The sequence below is a fragment of the Rhineura floridana genome, chromosome 15 (genome assembly GCF_030035675.1).
Source record: "Rhineura floridana isolate rRhiFlo1 chromosome 15, rRhiFlo1.hap2, whole genome shotgun sequence".
In the NCBI taxonomy this organism is placed as follows: Eukaryota; Metazoa; Chordata; class Lepidosauria; order Squamata; family Rhineuridae; genus Rhineura; species Rhineura floridana.
This window is the reverse complement of record NC_084494.1, coordinates 15874943-15896663: the sequence shown is the minus strand read 5'-3', so window position 1 is coordinate 15896663 and position 21721 is coordinate 15874943. Positions and strand designations below refer to the sequence as shown.

General features: G+C 42.1%; 1 protein-coding gene across 1 annotated transcript in view; it reads right to left on the bottom strand.

Moving 5' to 3' along the window:
* The window catches only part of ZNF683 (zinc finger protein 683), a 37966-nt gene extending 30665 nt beyond the window's left edge, over nucleotides 1-7301 (bottom strand). The window contains exon 1 of the mRNA XM_061596610.1: nucleotides 6662-7301. The gene's annotated coding sequence lies outside the window, so the exon portion shown is untranslated. The remainder of the gene's footprint in view (nucleotides 1-6661) is intronic.
* Nucleotides 7302-21721: the final 14420 nt, after the last annotated feature.

The window sequence follows — 21721 nt, the reverse complement described above, 5'->3', positions numbered from 1 at the left end:
ATCAGCCCCTGCCAGCATGGCCAATCATCAGGAATGATGGGAGCTGTAGTCCAAGAACCCATGGAGAGCTACAGGTTCCCTATGCCTGCTTCAGCAGATCTTCTGTTCTTGTTTGTTATAGATGTTTCAGATTTTGTGCTCATGTGATGCAGGTCCAAGGAAGGTTTATCCCAACTCTAAATTCCTTTAGAAAATTCTGAGCCTCAAGAGAGAGGTGGGGGGGGGGAAACAATTTGGCAGGTCTATCCACTTCTTCACTGGATTACATTAGGAGGACTTGACTGGGCAGATGTACATGATCCAGTGGTTACCATTTGAATAAATGTGGGAAAGGTGCACAAATATTTTCCAGACTGTATCTATGAATGTAGAAAAATGAAGGAAGGCTGGGCAACTGCATTGTGTGGAGCAATAAGTTCTGGGTTCAAAATCTGCTTCAGCTCTATCACAGCATAATCCTATGCCTATCTACTCAGAACTAAGTCCCATTGAGTTCAATGGTGTTTACTTCCAGGTGTTTATGCATTAGTTTCCCTCTGTCTATAAAAATCATGATTATCATCTGCCGTCACTGAGGCTCATCATGGCAAAGAATTTTGCAAGGTAACAAGATAAAGACTTTTGCATAAACTGCTATCCCCTTTGGAAATCAATGATTTAAAAGCTCTGAAACTGATTTAAAGAGTATGTCCTGCTTTGAGAGTGTGTGAAATGGAAAAGGCTATGTCTGTAATACCAGCAATTTTTTTTTTGCATTACCTCCTGCAGTACATTCCATGTGAAAGTTATCCCTTGTCTACCATTTGTGTGTTTTTGTTTGATCTTCTGGGCTTTCTCCTGTGACAACTTGTCTCTCTCCCAGCAGGAAGAACATTTTCCAAGGTCACCGTCACCCATTGCTGTTCTATTGAGGAATGAATTCCATTGCATTATTGTGAGGTAGACTTCTTTCCCATTTCTTCATCCCCTTCTTCAAACATGTCTTTGCTGGTGATATCTGTTACCATTTTTAAAAAATGTATGGAGTGTCTTTTTATCCATCCCTGTTTTTCCAGAACATCAATTAATTGCCTCTGGCAATTTAGGGGCAAGCAGGTATACCATCATCTATTTTAGGCAAGAGTCTTTGCTGATGAGTATAAGCATAATTTTGTAATCTTTTTATTTGCATATTTTTGTTTCTCCCGTTAAAAAAAACAATGCAAGAAGCTTTACAGGTGTCTTTTGATACATTTACTGAAACCCCTAACCACAGGGTTTGTTTGTTTGTTTGTTCGTTTATTACCTTTCTCTGAGCACTTCCTCATGGGATAGATGAATCTGTCAATTTTGCTTTCTCTAAATTTCTCATTTTTCCTATCTTAAATTCAGTTCTCCGCATTTCCACATCAATTTGCAATTTTAAAAAGTTCTCATGAAAATTCATCAGCATTTTCCTGTGAATTTATCCTAATACTTTTTTGTATATAATTGTGCCTATTGCACACATTTTGAAAAGCACTTTTCCCTAACATTATTATTATTATTATTATTATTATTATTAACTTTATTTATACCCCGCCGTTTTTCCAAATTGGAACTCACAGCAGCTTCCCGATAAAAAACACATACAATTAAAAAACCTATCAAAGTTAAAAGCATATAATACATAAATGATAAATATAAATATAATTAAAAAGTGTAGACATAATTTAAAATGTAGACAGGTATAATTAAAATATGACTCTAATTTAAAATTTAAAATTTAACATAATGCATTTATGTAAACTATTTTCACTGATATATGCATTTTTGTGCACACCTTCCCGTAATACTGTATATGCATTTTTGTAAACATTGTTTGGTTGGGAAATTGCACTGAAAAATTCAGAGAAGTGTGAATTTTGAAGGATGGGCGCATTTTGGTTTGTGTATTGTGCAAATTAGGTAGGTTTGTCTTTAAACATGAACTGGACTGAATTTGTCCACCATCCCTACTTCCAAATGACATTCTGTTGTGGTCTTTCTGCTCTTCATCTATGCAAGTTTTTCACACAATGTATTGTGTACTGAACAGTATTCACACAATGTCATCCTCATCAATATCTCCCCTTCCCATTTTCCCTTCCCCACTTAATCTGGATTTACCATTTCTGTGTTGTTTTTTACTTGCTGGATTTTCTGCAAAAACAATACGTTGTTGACAAGGTGCTTGGACAGGTTCGTGCAACCACTTCTGTGCTGGATTCTTGTCCTTCTTGGCTAATAAAAGTTAGCGGGGATGGAACAGCTGGCTGAGCCAGGGAAGTGATTAATGCCTCTCTGTGAGAGGGGGTGGTCCCTGGCTGCCTGAAAGAGGCAGTAGTGAGACCACTCCTGAAGAGGCCCTCCCTGCACCCAGAAAATCTTAATAACTATAGGCCGGTAGCAAATGTTCCATGCCTGGGCAAGGTCCTGGAACGAGTGGTTGCGGGCCAGCAACCAACGTACGTTGGATAATGGAACGTACCAAGGAACTTCAGAAGGAAATCACCCTGTGCTTTATAGATTACAGCAAAGCCTTTGATTGTGTAGATCATGAAAAACTATGGAATGCTTTGAAAGAAATGGGGGTACCACAGCATCTGATTGTCCTGATGCGCAACCTATACTCTGGACAATAGGCTACTACAAGGACAGAATATGGAGAAACCGACTGGTTCCCAATTGGGAAGGGTGTGAGAGAGGGGTGTATTTTATCACCATATTTGTTTAATCTGTATGCAGAACATATCATACGAAAAGCAGGATTACATCAAGATGAAGGAGAAATATCAATAATTTAAGATATGCAGATGATATCATATTACTAGCAGAAACCAGTAATGATTTAAAATGAATGCTGTTCAAAGTTAAAGAGGAAAGCACAAGAGCAGGACTACAGCTGAACGTCAAGAAGACTAAAGTAACGACAACAGAAAATTTAGGTAACTTTAAAGTTGACGAGATCGAATTTGTCAAGGATTATCAATTCCTTGGCACAATCATTACCCAAAATGGAGACAATAGTCAAGAAATCAGAAGAAGGCTAGGACTGGGGAGGGCAGCTATGAGAGAACTAGAAAAGGTCCTCAAATGGAAAGATGTATCACTGAACACTAAAGTCAGGATCATTCAGACCATGATATTCCTGATCTGTATGTATGGATGTGAAAGTTGGACAGTGAAAAAAGCAGATAAGAGAAAAATCAACTCATTTGAAATGTGGTGTTGGAAGAGAGCTTTGTGCATACCATGGTCCTCAAAAGAGACAAATGATTGGGTGTTAGAACAAATTAAACCAGAACTATCACTAGAAGCTAAAATGATTAAACTGAGGTTATCAAACTTTGGACACACAATGAGAAGACAGGATTCACTAGAAAAGACAATAATGCTGGGAAAAACAGAAGGGAGTAGAAATAGAGGAAGGCCAATCAAGAGATGGATTGATTCCATAAAGGAAGCCACAGACCTGAACTTACAAGATCTGAACAGGGTGGCTCATGACAGATGCTCTTGGAGGTCTCTGATTCATAGAGTCTCCATAAGTCATAATTGACTTGAAGGCACATAACAACAACAGTATTTTTAGCTGCCTTTGTTTGTCTTTTACAAATAAAATAATGTCTGCAAATTAAGCTGGTATTTAAGCCATAGGAAAATAGTTGACAATTCTATTTTTGAACAATAAAGAAACTCTCCCCCCTTTTGTTTCCATTGTACAGTTTCCATCTCCTGTACCTGATCTCCCAACTTGCTTGCAATTTCACTTTTTTAATTGTTACATGCAGATTTTTTGTTGTTCTTTATTTCTCTTTCCTTGCTTTTTACAGTTACAATTAATCACACTAAGTCCAAAATAATGACATTCACCAAAAATAACTCAAAACATCTTTGGAAAATAGAAGGCTTACTGTTTGAACAGGTTAAGAAATTTAAGTACCTAGGCATCTTATTCTGTCCCTCACTCTCCTGGACCCCTCATATGAAGGCCGTAACTCAAGCAGCCCATAACACCTCTAAAGCCCTAATTAGGTTCTATTATACAAAAGGCGGATGTTTCATCCCTGCTGCTATAAAAAAATTTAAAATTAAAATAATATCACAGCTCCTCTATGGAATCCCGATTTGGGTCACTCAGTATAATAAAAAAATCGAGTCAATATTATCAACTTTTCTTATGTCCATTTTCGGGTTACCAAGATGCGCCTCTTCAGCCGGCCTCCATCTAGAGTCAGGGTTTAACTCTTTAGAATGTACAGCTTGGTTGCAAGCATTCAATTTCTGGCTCAGGATAGCCTATTCGGGGGGCCCTTCAGGACTTATACATCTTATATGGAAAGATCCATTTAAAAGTTCATGGACTAAAATCTTTGAAGGGAAGCTAAATCACCTAGGTCTGTCTTTAGAACTCCTGTCATCCTGGGGCTTTGAAACAGCCAAAGCAGTTATTACTCAACAAATTAAAGACCTTGACCGGCAGTATTCATTTTCTAAGGCATTAACATCTTGCTCCCCCCTTCAACTTGGTTTGAATTTTAGCTTCCCATCTCATATGCCTTATTTAGAACAGCTAAACTTTTTGCAATATAGGTTCCTGTTCTCCAGAGCAAGATTCAACTGCCTACCCTCTGCTCTGCTTACAGACCGTTTTCAAGGTATCCCTTATGTTAAACGCTATTGTATTTGCAATGCTAATACCCCCGAAACCCTAGATCACGTTCTTTTAGAATGTGAGCTATATAAGGATTTAAGAGCTAAAATTATCTCTCCACTTACTTCTGGACTCTCTAACATCCAGAACAGATACTTTTCCATCTTTTGTCTGACAAAAATAAATCTACAACTGAAGCAGTTGCTAAATTCCTTTATATAGCGCAGGTGCTGTGGAAAAGACATGTGCGATGCGTTTAATGCTGTTGATACTCTTATTTTTAAATGATATCTTCATATCTTATTTTAAATGATATCTTCATGTATTTGTACACACAATATGTATACAAATCCTTGTTTTTTAGCTGACTGGGTCTATGACTGTAATTAAATAAAATTTGAATTTTGCTTTTTACAGTTTTATTATTATTATTATTATTTATTAAATTTATATACCGCCAGACTAGCGATAGCTCTCTGGGCGGTGAACATAAAATAGTATAAAAATACAATGAATAACAAAATAATATTAAAATACAATCAACAATACAATAAACATTATTAAAATTAGATCAATGTAACTTAAAATGCTTCAGAGAATAGGAAGGTTTTGACCTGGCGCCGGAAGGAAAGCAGAGTCGGCGCCAGGCGTACTTCCTCAGGGAGACTGTTCCATAGTTCGGGGGCCACCACTGAGAAGGCCCTAGATCTTGTCATCACCCTCCGGGCGTGAACAGAGGTGTTTGAACAATTTTGGCTACCCATGACCCTACCATTTGGAGAAGTCACTTGAGTATTTGGGCAGAACAAAAGGTCTCTGCAATTCCTAAGGAGAACACACAATAAAGTCAGGAGTGCTTCTACATGGCAGTTTTTTGTGGACTATAAACTGTTAATTCATGCAAGTGATTCACAGCATCCACACAATTTCATCTTCATCAAAATGCCATCCCATTTCTCCTCCATTTAATCCAGATACACTGGATCCATTGAATCAATTTAATTACAGTTTAATTACAGTTTCTGTGAGATTTTTTTTAACTTAGGTAAATGGTAAATCAAGATTAGGGATGGAAGGATCTATCCGTTTTGGTTCTCTCAGTTTCTCATTTTTCCAAACTTAAATGTGGTTCTTCGGCTGTCTGCAGAATTTGCAATTTTTTTGAAAAAAAATCCTCATGAAAATTCTTTAGGATTTTAGTGTGAATTTCACCTAATAAATATATTTTTTTCTGCAGTTTTGACTAATGTACACATTTTTGCAAGCAATTTATCCTAATATAATGAATTTGTATATGTTATCTTCACCAACACAATCATTTTTATACACACTTTCCCCTAATATATGCATCCTTGTAAACAGGGTTTGGTTGGAGAACTGCATCCCAAAATTCAGATAAGTGCGAATTTTGAAGGATGGCTGTGTTTCAGTTCTCATATTGTTTCAGAAAGTGCAAATTTGGTACATTCAGCTTGAAATGCAAAATGAATCAAATGTCTCCTCCATCCCTAATCAGGATTCAATGGAAAAATATGGGACAGCATTTTAAAGAGGACATTGTTGTGTGATCTCGCTGTGTAAAGCTTACATGCGTGAGCATCAGCGAGCCCACAATAAACAGCCACGTGGATGCACCCCAGGACTTTTCAAAATCCACCCAAAGAAATGGCGAAGTGTGCCCATGATAAGGAATGCAGATCTCAGAGTAAGCCCTTGTACCGTGATTACCGCAGCCCCTGGGTTCTGGAAGAGGTCATTCAGAGATCCAAACTTCCTATTGCTAAGAATAGAAAATATGGATATTTCTAAAACAGTTTATACTGTGATACCCAGATATAAACAAACATGGAGAGGTGTGGAGAGCTGTATTAAGGTGGTGGGAGAGGTGGGAGAAAAAACAGAGTAAAGGAATGTTGCAAAATATTCCACCAAAAGAGTGGGAGAGGCACCAGAGGAGAAGAGCCTTTTGCTTCCAGGGAGCTGGCAGGAGAATCAAAGATTACCTACCTGGGTTCTGGGTTGCTGCTTCTTTACCGGTCAAGCCAAGAACTATTTGGAAGAGTGAAGGAGAATCCACCGTGGTTGCCTTTTGGTCACGTTATGAAAGATTCAGATGAAGTGGCAGGAAGCATCCTTCACTCGTCAGTTCTTGCTATATGCTGAAAGCAAAGCCAAAGCTACTATGCCACAAGAAGGAGGAGGAGGAGAATATTCTCTGTGGTGCTTAATTTCTAAGAAGAGAGGTGCCAGGGTTCAAGACAGGCTGGAAGCCACACTGTGTGAAACAGACACCCTTTCCCCTGAGCCCAGATGAGACACAGCTGCCCCTGATGTCAAAACACATTCTGACATACTCAGGAGTATGAGAAGGTGGTTTTTCTCATCTTCCCAATGGCATCTTTTGCTTCTAGTCAGAGCTTTGGCAGAAAACAGATACTGGAGGCTGATTTGGACCCTGCCCTGATAACTAACATGTAGAAAAGCAGTTCTGCTCCTCTTTAAAAAAAAATTAGCTCTCTATCCTTAGGCACCTCACTCACAGCAGGTGCAGTGCTGTGCCACATCTTCATGCTTCTGATGTGCATAACTATATCACAAGTTCCTCACTCCTCCCTTATTAGGACCTAATCAGCACCCTGTTAAAAGAACGACCATTTGCAGTGTTAGGGCCTTTGTTAAGCCTAGTCAGGTGCAAATTAAGTCTTAGGTTAAGCCTTGCCAGGTGCAAATTAAACCTGTCTAGGTGCAATTGGCTCATAGGTTTTGCATGTGTACCGGATTGCTGCTTGTGGACATAAGGGACCCTACAGTGAGTTAAAATGAGGCAGTCAGGTTTAGGTGGCAGGTAGGTTTGACATGATTCATAGGGCTGGCTCTAGGGATGTCTGAATATTTGTTGGAGACCTAATATTTCCAAAGGACTACCATCCCACTCATGTTGTTAACCATACTTGGAGGGGGAACAGGTTAATCAGCTGTGAAATCTCTTTGAAGCTGATTAAAAAAAACACTCAAGGCTGCTCCCACCAGGTTTTACAGTAAAAGGGGGTGGGGTTTGACTAGCATTGTTTGTCCCCATTTTCAGGAGAGAGAGGTGGGGATGCACTGGAACTAGCAGAACAGTATTTGTACCCTTAGCGTTGTGGCGCCTATCCTTTAGCATTCACTCCTCTTAAATACTACAGTCATCATCTCTGTTGTCTTTTCAGTGCCTGTTGAAGAACTTCCTCTTGTAACAAGCCTTTTAGGTAGAGACCTCATCCCAGTCTGCACCTGTGTTGGAATTGTTTTTAGGGTTTTTTTTTAAAGATGTTTTAATGATTTATTTTTAAAGACATTTTCAGTGTTTTTGTTTGCCACCCAGGGCTCCTTCTGGGAGGAAGGGAGGGATTTAATAAATTTAATAACTAACAACAACAGAATCCTTGGTACTATAATTTATCCCTCACAGAGCTATGGTTCCCAGCACCCTTAACAAACTACAGTTTCCAGGATTCTTTTTGGGAGGAAAGGTGCTTTAAATGTATAGTGTGTACATAGCCATCGTTTGAGGACACATTCCAGCCAGGCAAAAGCTACAGAACAAGGCAGGTGAGGAATGTGGGTTGGGAGAATCCTGAGGGCCAGATAAAGAGGTCCTGAGGGGCATATTTGGTTCTTCCGTGCAAAACCCTGGTAACAGAAAAGCCTTGCTTCCTAACTTTGGAGGAAGGCTTTTTGTATGAGGCTTACAGGAAACCTGCAAGTGTGGCCAGCCATGTAGGGGCAAGACATAATCTAAGGATCTCTGAGTTGAGGAACACCACAAAGAGAGAGTGCCACAATGAAGAGCATGGGGGAGAGGGGAGAGAGAGATTGCAACAATTGATCAACCGCACCTGAACTGGGGAAATTTCTTTTGAGGGAAGAGATGATTTACAGGAATGATACCAGCAGTCTTCAGAGTAAAGGGAACCCCACCCTCCTAGAGGAAACCAAACTGTTCATTGGATGAACAAAAGGCTACAGTATTATTTATCATTTATTGAATGTATATCCTGCCCTTCCTCCCAAAGGAGCCCAGGGAGGCAAACATATCAACAGAACAATTTTTGTTAAAAAAAATCTAAATACAGTTACAGGTAAACACATTTTGAGAACAGTTATAATTAAAAACATTCTTTCATCCAGCAATCTCTGGATTACCAGGATCAGTTTCTTCCTGCCATCAAATGGCTAGATTTGTTTTCAAATTCTTCCTGAAAGTCAATAATGATGGAGACAAACACACCTCACCAGGGAGGACATTCCACAAATGGTGAGCCACCACTGGAAAGGCCCTGGTCAACGTCAAGTCAGCAGGCACCTATAAGGCCTCACCTGCCAATCGTAGGGTTCAAGATGGTTGATGGTGAAGAATCTGGGACATGGTTTCAAATTCCTGCAAATCACAAACTACACTGGTCAGCTTGTGAGATTTCAGTCTTGATTCCAGTTATGGCCCAAGACATTTTGCTGCCAGTGTGAAGCATACACTATCTGGTCTCCCCCTCCCTTTACAAAGTCTTGCTGCAACAATCAGACACCGATTCCTGCCTTCATCTATTTCTTCCCCCCTCCCTCTGACTTCCATGATGATTCCTGAACCTGGTCATGTCATCTTTGTTGTGTGGCAGGGCTCATCCTGTGTGATCCTCCATCTCTAAAATGGGAGTGAGGGCAATTATAATCCAGATGATCTTTTCCCCAACCAGGTAGTGGTTTGCTTTGTGAACAACCATTGTGATAGTAGCTTAAAACACAGCAAGGTTATTCTTTTTCTCTGTTTGAATGGAAACTGGTTTGGAACATTTCCTAAGAAACAACAGGACAGTTCTAGGATATATATAGATTGTGATTAACTTAGTGTATATACTGCTTCCCAAAGTTTCCCAAACTGGATGCAGAGTAAATGGGAGTGTATACGCAGTCACAGTCGGTATTGGTATACCTCACTGTTTTTCAGCCTTGGTCCTCATATGTTGTTGGACTACAACAACCATCAGACTTGCCCATTGACTAAGCTGGCTGGGGTCAATGGGAGTTGTAGTCCAACAGCATCTGGGGATTGTAGGTGGGTTTCTTACATGGTGTACACATGGAACTGACAAACCTTGAAAGGAATGCTATGTACATATCCATATATTTACCAACCAGGGCCCCAGGGTGGTTTATGTAAACAAAAGCAATGCAATAAAATTCAGATCAAATATAATAATTACCAAAAATACACAACACAATCCATAACTCTCTAACAGAGCAATCCAACTCAGGGGAAGCTGCTGGAAGGGTTGTCAGTGGAGAAGGAGCCAGTGGGAAGGTCTGCGGCATCCATTTCCTGTTTGGGAGCTGCTGGGCCAGGAGAATGTGGGCTCAGCTGGGAGCTGCATGGATGAGAGGAAAAGAAAAAGCTGGTTCTTATGAATACCACTACCCGCAAGTAAGCATTCCCCATTGACTTCCATTGTAATTATTTTCTTAGAACGAAGTTTCTCTTGGTGTAACTTTGGCTGGATCGGGATCCACAGGAGCACTCTGAATGGAAGTTGGATGTTTCATAAGCCCCTTTTCAGGCTTTAAGTTGGCTTCCGCTGGCACCCCTTCCACTGGGCTTCCCCAGCGGACCTTCAGCTGAGCCCGGGCAAGGGGCTTCTGCTGGCGGAGCTTGGCAGAGACTGGTGGAGCTGGGACCCTGCTGGCTGAGCTGGGGGTCCGCTACATCCAACTCACCTCATCCTGGGGGAAATACAAGTGGAGATTGTGCCCCAACACAATAAAAATGCATGTGTGTCTGCTCTGTTCTTTTTCATTCCCACAAAATAAGAAAGCAGACTTTTTCTGAAAGAAACTTTATTTCATTGTTCAACCTGGAAATAAATTATGTTTGGTTTTGAATTTACACAGCAGGGGATGGGAAAAATTTCCTGTAACAAAATCCACTCTGAAACTGCATTCTTGGGCTGCATATGCACTATATATTTAAAGCACATCCCCCTTCCCCACATCCTGGGAATTGTAGTTTACTCCTCAGTCCTCACAGAGCTACAATTCCCAGCACTCTTAACAAATATAGCTCCCAAGATTCGGGGGGGGGGTGTCATTTAAGTGTATGGTGTGTATGCAGCCAGTTTTGAAAGTTCGCCAAGACTTTCTTTCTGAAAGAAGATCCATTTGTTTGATTGCTGCATGACAGACAGAAATCCAACAGGGCCAGGTTTCCACATCACATTACCTGACCTCCATGCTAGGAAAACCTGCACTTGTTTTTGCTAAGATCTGCAGCTTCATCTCAGCTCTGTAAGGGAGGGAGTGCACCGGGACCTTTTCTTATAAACGGCATATTCTATCTTTACAAGTAATAGATTTGTTTCCATACCCCGCCACCCTCACTGCCTCTTCACTACAGCCACAGTGCATTGCAGGAAGGGGAGAAGTGAGATGCTCCCAGCGGCAAGAAACACTATAGTGAGAAACCACAGTAATTCAGAGCATAGTGGGGCTGTAGTGAAAGCTCAGGCTGAGAGCAGATGTTCACCAAGGGAGCCTGGCACCATGACCGCTGCTGACCTCTGTTCCTTGCGCACGCCACCTCCTGTATAGGAAATGAGGCACCAAATTCATATGTGCTACTTCATATGTGGCTCTCTCCTAGATTATCGCTGACGATGCAAGAAGGTGCATTTACTACTGCGTTTTCACCACTTTCCTGTGATTTTCTTCTGGTGTCACCTGAGAATGGATGTGTTCCAATTGAAATGCATTTTTAGTCCTTTGCCACCCACCATATTTCCCCCCTCCCCTTGAGCTGCAAACATTTGGGTAGAGCTTTTCACACATTTTAAGACCTCCGCCCTGCACAGAAGGATCTCTTCATATTTTGACACCTCTTCCGTGTACCTAGGCCAGTTTCAGCAGTAAACATAGTCTGGTACCTGCAGAGGGACCCCCAGACTGGCTCCCTTTCGTGGTCTGCTTGATGATGCACAACTTTAAAAAAAAGTCTTGGTTGCAGAGGAAATACTGGGTAGAGATGAGTGAGCCTAGCTGCTACAGCCCCAAAGGAACACAATAGAGTTATGCTGTATTCATTTTCGGTGCAGGACTGCAGTTCTGGAGTAGAGCATCTGCCTTGCTTGCAGAAGGCCCCAGATTCAATCTGCAGCATTTCTAGGTGGGGCTGGGAAAGCTCCTGCCTGAAACCATGGAGAGCTGCTGTCAGTTAGTGTAGACAATACTGAGCTAGATGGGCTAATGGTCTGACTTGGTATAAAGCAACCTCCTATGTTCCTGTCCTGCTGCTTCCAGGCTTCCCTTCCGTTGAGAAGTAAGAGCTCATCCCAGAGACCCCTGGAGTGGTGCAGAAACCTTGGGGGTGATCTCCCATTTCCCACTGAGAAGTGCAGTAGTGGAGAGGGGAACTCTCTCGTTCCCTTTGCCCCCACCGAAAGGAACTGCCTTCAAAGATAACAGCTGGCTGGGCCAACAGGAGTGAGAGTTGCATCCTGCTTCCTCCCTCTTGCTGCTGTGGTTTCCATCTTCTCTGCCTTGGCCCCTTTTTGTGGTGTAGGTGAATTATTTTTAAAAGTCCTGGTAGCAGGGGTGAAACTGAGAAGGATCTCTAGAGAACCCAGACTGTTCAAGTGAAATTGATAAGGCACTACTCTAAGAAGAATTTCGTAGCAGAGAGGGAAGGTGAGAAATAAGGAGGGAGAGAGAGCTGCATATACACCACACATTTAAAGCACATTATTTCCCCCAAAGAATCCCAGGAAGTGTAGTGTGTTAAGGGTGCAGGCAGCCAAGATTCTTTGGGGGGAAACAATGTGATTTAAATGTATGATGTGTATGCAGCCTATAGTTCAATGGCTTTACCTATAGGAGCTCTCTGGTTCAGGCCCTGGCATCTCCGGTAAAACAAGGATCAGGTACAGCCAGTAATGGGGTAGACTTCTGCCTCCCCTTGCTGGATCGTCACTTTGCAATGGTGAGTGGGCTTGCGTGTTCCAATGAACCCTGTGAGCGATGCCGTTGGGAGTCATGTGCTCCCAGCAGGGTCACCCATGGCGGTAAGGTCAAGGGAGAGGAACCAGACAAAGAACGATCCAAGAAAGTCCTCAACGGCAGAACAGGCGGAGGATAACAATGTGTATGTTACAACAGCTGTGAAGGCGGATGAAGGCTGCAACAGATAAAAGACTTCCAATCGTCGTGGTATCCATGCCATTGGATCAGAGCCTTTTTCTGTCAGGATTGTATGTTGATCGTCGTGCACCGATCTCCCCACATAAAACAAATTCACGCACAGGCATCTTCCAACCAAACCAAACCAAAAGTCCCATGGCGACCGGCGAATGGCAACGGGGGCAGGACTGTGAAATCTGGAAGCCCCTAGTCATGGACCGGCACATGGGTGGTGGATACAGACTCAGTCGTCCTGGCTCAAGGACCGAGGCAGTTGAGTAGCTCAGCAGCTGTATCCACAACTGAGCAGTCCTATTCAGGATCCACTCTGCTAACACCATATGGGGAGGAGGCTAGAAAAGGTGCCCTAAACATAGTCTGCCCCATCTCCCTGACTGGATCACTGCATCCAGTGGGGTCACCACTTAGTGGTCTCAAGGGACAAATGAAATTTTGGAACATGGAATATACGGACATTGCTGGACAATACAGATAGTGAACGTCCTGAATGCAGGACCGCCATCATTGTGAGGGAGTTGAGACGTTTTAATATTGACATAGCAGCACTCCAAGAAACTCGAAGAGCAGGAGAGGGACAATTGAAGGAAGAAAAAGGAGGTTACACCTTCTTCTGGAAAGGACTGCCTGAACAAGAACGATGAATACACAGAGTAGGCTTTGCTATTAAAAAAGATCTTGTGAAGCTCTTGTCCCAAGTTCCTACTGGCATTAATGAACGACTCTCAACTCTCTGATTAAAACTCACCAAAAACCAGCAGGCAACTATTCTAAGTGCTTATGCACCAACATTAGATACTGATGAAGACATCAAGGAAATTTTTTATACCTACCTGGATACCATCTTATCAGAGATACCTAAGGAGGATAAAATTATCCTCCTCGGCGATTTCAATGCAAGAGTTGGGCGTGATTTTGATTTATGGCCAGAAACCATTGGGAAAGAAGGAGTTGGCATTAGCAACCTGAATGGCATTCTACTTCTGACTAAATGTGCAGAGCATAATCTTGTTATTACAAACGCACTCTTTCGCTAGAAAGATAAATTTAAAACATCATGGAAGCACCCTTGGTCGAAGCACTGGCATCTCCTGGATTACGTAATTGTCTGTGCCAGAGATCATCGTGATGTACTCCTCACTAGGGCCATGACGAGTGCCGATGACTGCTGGACAAATCACCGATTAATTTGATCCACTATGGCCATTAATATTGTTCCTCAACATAGGCTCCAAGGAAGAAAACCAAGGCATAAAATGAACATCCACGCCCTTCAAGATCCTATTAAGTGAGCTTGCTTTCAAACAACTCTCAAGAAACATCCACCTACGGAACTCCCTGAAAACTTTGAGGAACACTGGATTAAACTGAAGACTTCCATTATTGCAGCATGTGAACAAACTATTGGATACCAAATTAAGAAACATCAGGACTGGTTTGATGAGAATGATAGTGAGATTGAACATATCATTGACAAGAAAAGGAAAGCCTTCCAGATATGGCAAAAAGACATTAACTGTGCTGCTAAGAAAAAAATCTATGCCGGTGCAAAGGCTGAGGTCCAAAGAAGAACTAGAGAATTTAAGAACGCCTGGTGGATAAAGAAAGCTCAAGAAATCCAGCATTTTGCAGATGCTCATTATGCATGGGGCTTTTTTAATGCCACAAAGGCCATCTACGGACCAACAAATTATGGTACAAATCCCTTACGTTCAATAGATGGTACCAAACTTCTTAAGGACAACGAGTCTATTGCACTGTGTTGGAAAGAGCATTACCACAACCTCCTTAATTGTAACTCTGTTGTGGCTGATGAGGTCTTCTTGCAAATCCCACAACAACAAATTAGCGATGAGCTTGCAGTATCCCCTAATTTGGATGAAGTCAGTAAAGCCATTAATCAAATGAAGAATAACAAAGCTAGTGGACCTGATGGGATTCCTGCTGAAGTCTTTAAAGAAGGTGAGCCTGAACTTACACAACAACTTCAGAAGCTCATCAAAAAAATCTGGATGAGGGAGGAGATCCCGGAAGACCTTACAGATGCCATAATTATCACTCTTTTCAAGAAGGGTGATAGAACAGATTGTGGGAACTACCAAGGCATCTTTCTTCTAGCTACCGCAGGTAAAATCCTTGCAAGGATCCTCGCAAATTGCCTCCTACCTATCTCAGAAGACATCCTCCCTGAATCCCAAAATGGTTTCCACCCTTCCAGGGGGACAGTGGACATGATCTTCACCACACGACAGCTTCAAGAAAAATGCAGGGAGCAAAACCGACCTCTGTATATGGTGTTTATTGATCTGACTAAAGCCTTTGATACTGTAAATCGAACTGCTCTCTGGACCATCCTTCTGAAAATTGGATGCCCTGATAAACTTGTGAATATTTTGCGACTCCTCCATGACAACATGACGGCAACAATTTTGGACAACAATGGCTCTCAAAGTGATCCATTCAAAGTGGGATCAGGCATCAAACAGGGATGTGTCATTGCTCCGACCTTATTTGCTATTTTCATCGCCATGATTCTACACCTTGTTGAGGGGAAACTTCCCACTGGCGTGGAAATCACATATCGAATAGATGGGAAGCTTTTTAATCTTAGTAGGCTGAAAGCAAAAAGTAAGGTAATTACAACCTCTGTCATAGAACTTCAATATGCCGATGATAATGTAGTCTCCGCACATTCAGAGGAAGATCTTCAAACTATCCTAAATGTCTTTGCAGAAGCATATGAAAAGCTTGGCCTCTCGCTTAACATCAAAAAACCCAAAAGTGCTTCATCAGCAAGTGCAAACCTGTCCCTTTGTAGCACCATCAATCCAGCTTAATGGTGCGATGCTGGAGAATTTCGATCACTTTTCTTATTTTGGCAGCCAACTCTCTGTAAAAGCTAACATCGCCGCTGAAATTCAGCATCGTCTGAGCTCTGCGAGTGCTGCATTCTCCTGAATGAAGTGTAGGGTGTTCGAGGATCGGGATATTCACAGGGAGCCCAAAATGATTATTTACAAAGCCATTGTACTACCAAACTTACTGTACGCCTGTGAAACATGGACCATCAATAAACGCCACTCCCAACTTCTTGAAAGATTCCACCAACGCTGCCTCTGGAAAATTCTGCAAATTATTTGGGAAGATAGGCAGACTAAAGTTAGCGTATTGGAAGAAGCAAAGTCCACCAGTGTTGAAACAATGATCCTCCAACATCAACTTTGCTGGACCGGCCATGTTGTTCGAATGCCTGATCACCATCTTCCAAAGCAGCTACTTTACTCCCAACTTAAGGATGGAAAACGGAATATCGGTGGACAGCAAAAGAGGTTTCAAGATGTTCTCAAAGCTAATCTAAAAAAATGTAACATAAGCATCAAGAACTGGGAAGCCTTGGCCCATGAGCGTCCCAATTGGAGGTCGGCCATTATCAAAGCTGCTATGGACTTTGAAGAAGCACGAGTACAGGGCGAACGGGACAAACGAGCTAAGCAGAAGGCACGTCAAGCAAATCCTCATCGCGACCATCTTCCATCTGGAAACCTATGTCCTCACTGTGGAAGGCTGTGTGGATCCAGAATTGGCCTCTACAGTCACTTACGGACCCACTGTTAAAGACCTTACCCTGGAAGACAATCTTACTCTGCTATGAGTGATCGCCAGTGAGACTTCTGCCTAAAATGCTGGAGACCCACTGCCAGTCTAAGGCTGTATATACACTAGTTGTTTCAAAAGCAATGAGGCTGTTTTGTCTGGCTGCAGTTTGAAACGTATTTGCCTACAGCTGGACAAATCTCCTTTCTCCAGTGCTGATGTCAGATATGAATGCCCACAGCAAAGTGTTGGGCCAATCACTGTCTCTGCCTAAGCCTACAGCAAAGTGTTACCATTGGACACACCTTGGAGTGGCAATTCAGTTGATGGTCAATCAGCTTGGAGGTCTGTGGGAAGCTGACTTCAAGGTAAAACACACTAGATCTCCAGTTTCCCAGGTTTTGGAGTAAAAAGGAGTGGAGCTTGACTAACATTGTATCCATCACAAGATGGACAAAAGGGCAGCTTTCTGCATTCTAGTAACTCTGTAATGACTGACTTAGCATTTGTAGGTTTCTTTATAGAATGTTTTGTGTTTTAGCTAATATAACTTGAACTCCAATTAACTATTTGTCTGTAAATTGGATTGATCTTCCCTACAAAAATAATCCAGAAGTATGGAACGGATAGTTTAAATGTTTTTTTCTGTGTGTTTTAAAATATGTGACCAACATAACAGTTTTGCAACCTCAAGAATTTATTAGTAATTTAGGATTACTTGTATTCTCTAAAAGTATGAATTTAAAAAAAATATAGCAGTATTCATAAAGAGCTCATGTTTCATGGGCAGTTGTCAAAACTATGGTAATATTTATTGGAAACTGGAGAAAAGGTTTTCTAGCAAATGACGTGTGACCAGCATAACACATGCCAATTGACAGATACCCACAAATAAATGCCTCCAAAGCATATGACACTTTACTATTCACCCATAATTTGCAGGTAAGCATAAATGTGAGAAATCTTAATGCTCACAGGAATTTACACTTGGCTGTGCCAGCACCCTAATTATTTGTTCCTTTTCAACCCTACATTTATCATTTGCAGGGAAGACAAATATTACAGAATTCCCCCTTTTTAAGAAGAGGATTTTATATTAATGATCATCATATTGCATCACCTGGCCAACACTTTTTCTTTTCAGTTTCCCTGTCTCAAGCTCAACAAACAGGTCTTGACACGGTTGCCCCCAAGCGCCCTCTCCGGCACTGTGGAGCCTGGTTTGCACCTTGGTACACCAGTGAGCTAACAGCAATGAAACAGGCTGGACGATGGACGGCTAGAGCACAAGTGGCGAAAGACGTGCTGTGAGTCTGATCGGGCATGAGTAAAACATAATTGTGCCTACTGTGTGGTGGTGAGAGTGGCAAAGAAGGCCGACTTCTCTGCCTCCATTGCATCCTCAAGTAGCCATCCGGTGGAGCTTTTCCGTATTGTCAGGGGTTTGTTGACATCAGCTCCAGGAAATGGAATCTTAGACCTATCAGCTGCAGATTTTGTCCATCTTATTGGCTGTATACTATAACCAGCATGGATTTTTCACATTCTGCCATGTTAAATCGAAAATACCCCCATGCCATTCTGATGCTTCCCCTAAACTCATTTCAAAACAAAACCTTACAAAGCTTATAGTCCTGAACTCAGAAACACTTGCTTAACAACCCTCTACATTTCATGGCGATACACAAAACAGTCAAAGAGAATCAAGAGTTGTAAAACAAGAGAAAAAAAATCCAGATCCCTGTTGGACCTTTTTATGTCAGTGGTCTCATAATTAGTTGAAATTAATTAAAAATCCACCATTTTCACAGAGTACCTGTAATCCCATTACTCACCTTGCCTCATACTCTGACTTCATCTTCTGCAGTTTAAAAGTTAAAAAATGCATGGCCGATTTTTAATTAATTTAAGAAATTTAACATTGAAGTCTATGATAGTACAGGCACGCTCAGTAAGAACCAACAGCCAGTGTTCTAAACGCCAGGGTGTTTGGCTTGGCTGATCAGGGGCCCACATCCACACCAGACATTTATGCTACTTTAAACAGTCATGGCTTCCCCCAAAGAATCCCAGGAAGTGTAGTTTCTGAAGGGTGCTGAGAGTTGTTAGGAGACTTCTATTCCCCTGACAGAGCTTCAGTGGCTAGAATGGTTTAACAGTCAGCCCCTCTTTTGGTGATTGTAGATAAAAAGGTGAGGGAAACCCCCCAAAATAATGACACTGTTAACAATGTTTTTCTTTCAGAAAGGAAAAGGGCTTTCCCTCTGCCCATTGCCCACCCACCCATTATGGCTGGCTGAGAATTATGATGCAGTTCGCATTTTAAGCAGAATTTATCAAATTTGTACTTTCCAAATCAGTATGAGAACCAAAACACAGCCATCCTTAGAAATTCACATTTATTAGAATTTTGTGGTGCAGTTCACCAACTAAACAATATTTACAAAAATGCATATATGAGCGGAATGTGTACATAAAAATGTATATGGATGAAAATAATACGCAAAAATGCATTAGATAATGAGAAGTGGCTTGCAAAAAATGTGTTACCTTTGTTGATACTGCTTACAAAAATGTGTTTATTAGGAGGAATTTGCACTAAAATGTTGGAGAATTTTCATGAGGATTTTTTAAAAACAAAACACAAATAACTGCAGAAATGGGAAGAACTGAATTTAAGGGGGGCAGTACAATATCTCAGACAGGAGGTCAGGTCTCCTGCTTCCTTTGTGCATTTACTATAGCTGCCCAATTTCCCTGTTTTTTAAAGTTTGATAGAAATATCTGTTGGCACATTCTTAAACTGCAAGGGTTTTTTGCCTATTAGTGAATCTTCTTATCTGTGGTAGAATGAGTGCAGCTGCCTTTGGGTGCCTTGCTCTGTCTTCAGTACTGTAGGTGTGAAGTTTCAGAACAGACTTTTTCTTGCCTCTCACATTTTTTTTCTGATCTCCCTTCTGATTTTGCCTTTTCTGTTGACACCTTGGAGCCCAAATTGGTCAAGAAGAGAAGATGTGGGTTCTGGTTAAAGTGTGCACAATGGCACCAGAAGTGAGACAGACAGGGTGGGGTTGGAAGGAGGGGGGTCTATTGCCCTGTCGCTGTACTTTGCAAACTTGCAATAGCTCATTAAAGTTCCTTATAGAGCTGTGCCTTCTTTGCTACCAGACTGCTGATGCCAGAGCTATTTGCTTTAATTAGCTTGCCAAGAAGCTCCTTGTGTAAGTCTCGCCTCAGTCACAAGCAGATTAGGTGGAATGATGCAAGCAGCTGTTTCAGCTGCAGCCTCTGTCCACCCATCTGTAAGACCAGGCATCATAATATTGGCCTACATTATAAGGCTATTGTAAGGATTATTGAGGTAATATAAGTGAGGTTTTCTGAACTTTCTAAAATGCTCTGTAAATGTGAAATATTGTATCATGATATTTGCCTACAATGTAACAATTGACCCCCTCTCAAACCCTCAAAGAATTATGGGAACTGTAGTTTGTGAAGGGCACTGAGAGTTGTTAGGAGACCCCTATTCCCTTCATAGAGCTACAGTTCTCCGAGTGGTTTGACAGTCAGTCCTTCTTCCCAGAGAACTCTGAGAATTGCAGCTCTGAGAGGGGAATAGGGGGTCTCCTAACAACTCTCAGCACCCTAATAAACTACAGTTCCCAGAATTTTTTTGGGAAGCCATGACTGTTTAAACTGGTGTGATATTGCTTTAAATGTGCAGATGGGGCCTAATTTTACTTTGCCCCATCCTCCTGAGACTAAGGAGGAGGAAGCTGACAGCCAGGGCCACCCCCTGGACTGGATGTAAGTAAGAAAGCAGGCGGGTGGGGGTTGGCTGAGGACAGACTGAGGTTGGTGAGGCAGCACTCTATTCTCCCTAATGGACCAGCCTCCCTCCTGCTGATTGTCTTGTTCTGATGATAAAGGGCCAAATTCAACATGAATTTGCATCTTTCCTGACAGTTTTTTTTAAAATGAAAAGAAGCTTTGGGAGCTGCCATTGAGAGCAGAAAAGCAGGGTGATGGAATGGAGAAGTTCTGCTTAACCATTTCTCATCCAGCTGTTGTCTGCTCAAGATCACTCCCCAGCTGATTTTCAATCTATAGGGAAAAATATATGAGGCCCTTGTATCTTTTCCCCTTCAGGAAGAAAAGTTGTGGGCATGTATGGAGGATGGCTTTTCCTGGCCTCAAGGATAAGTGCTCATTGGGTCATAATAAACCAGGACTACAGTAGGGCCCGGCTTATACGGCGGGTTAGGGACCAGGCCCCCGCCGTAAAGCAGAAACCGCCGTAAAGCGGAACCCATTGACTATAATGGGCCGCGTCGTGCAAAAATGATGCTAAAATGTTGCAAAATGCCGTAAAATCGCAAAATCGCTTTAAAACAGGGAATTTCCCCGAATTGAAAGCCGCCCCATCAGTGGAACGCCGCAAAACAGAACACCAGTAAGCGGGGCCCTACTGTATACTATATGTCTCACCAGCCATGTTGCTTGCCTGGGACTTGACAACCCCAGTGTTTTGCAATCCCTGGCAGGCAGCAAAAATAAGCGTTTAGCCAGTTCCTTGGGCACATTGGCTTGGTGGATGACAAATTGTGCCACTTTGCAATAAAATATTAATCTCCTTAATGCAGGGATGTAGGACCTCAATCCCCAAAACCAGGCCTCTCTATCATCATCATCATCATCATCATCATCATTAATTGGGCTTCTAGTGACCAAGATGGATCCAGGAGCATTCCCAGACTACAAACCTGCTCTTTCAGAGGGAGTACAGCCCTATCCAAAGCAGGCAATTGGCCAATTATCCGAAAGCAGGAACCACCAACCCATAGTGCCTCCATTTTGCTAGGATTCAGACTCAGTTTATTGGCCTGCATCCCAGCCTTGGGTCCCAGCATTGACCATTAATGGCCAATGGTGTCAAAAGCCTCTGAGAGATCAAGTAACAGGGTCATATTTGCCCTGTCCTTCTCCTGATAAAGGTCATCCATCGAGGTGACCAAGGTTGAGCAAAGTGGCCCTCATATCTCTTGCTAGGCGACATCCCTTCTTCCCACGCCATGCCCTGAGTGTTTTTCCCTGGCTGGAATGTGTCCTCAAACTCTGATGTCTCTTGGTTGCCTGGATGGAGGATACAGAGTAGTGTGTGTGCGTGTGTCTGTGTGTGTAGAAACTAGCACAAAGACAACATTTACGTTTGTTGCTCTGCCCACATTTGTCTCTGGCCTCATTCAGCACGGCTGT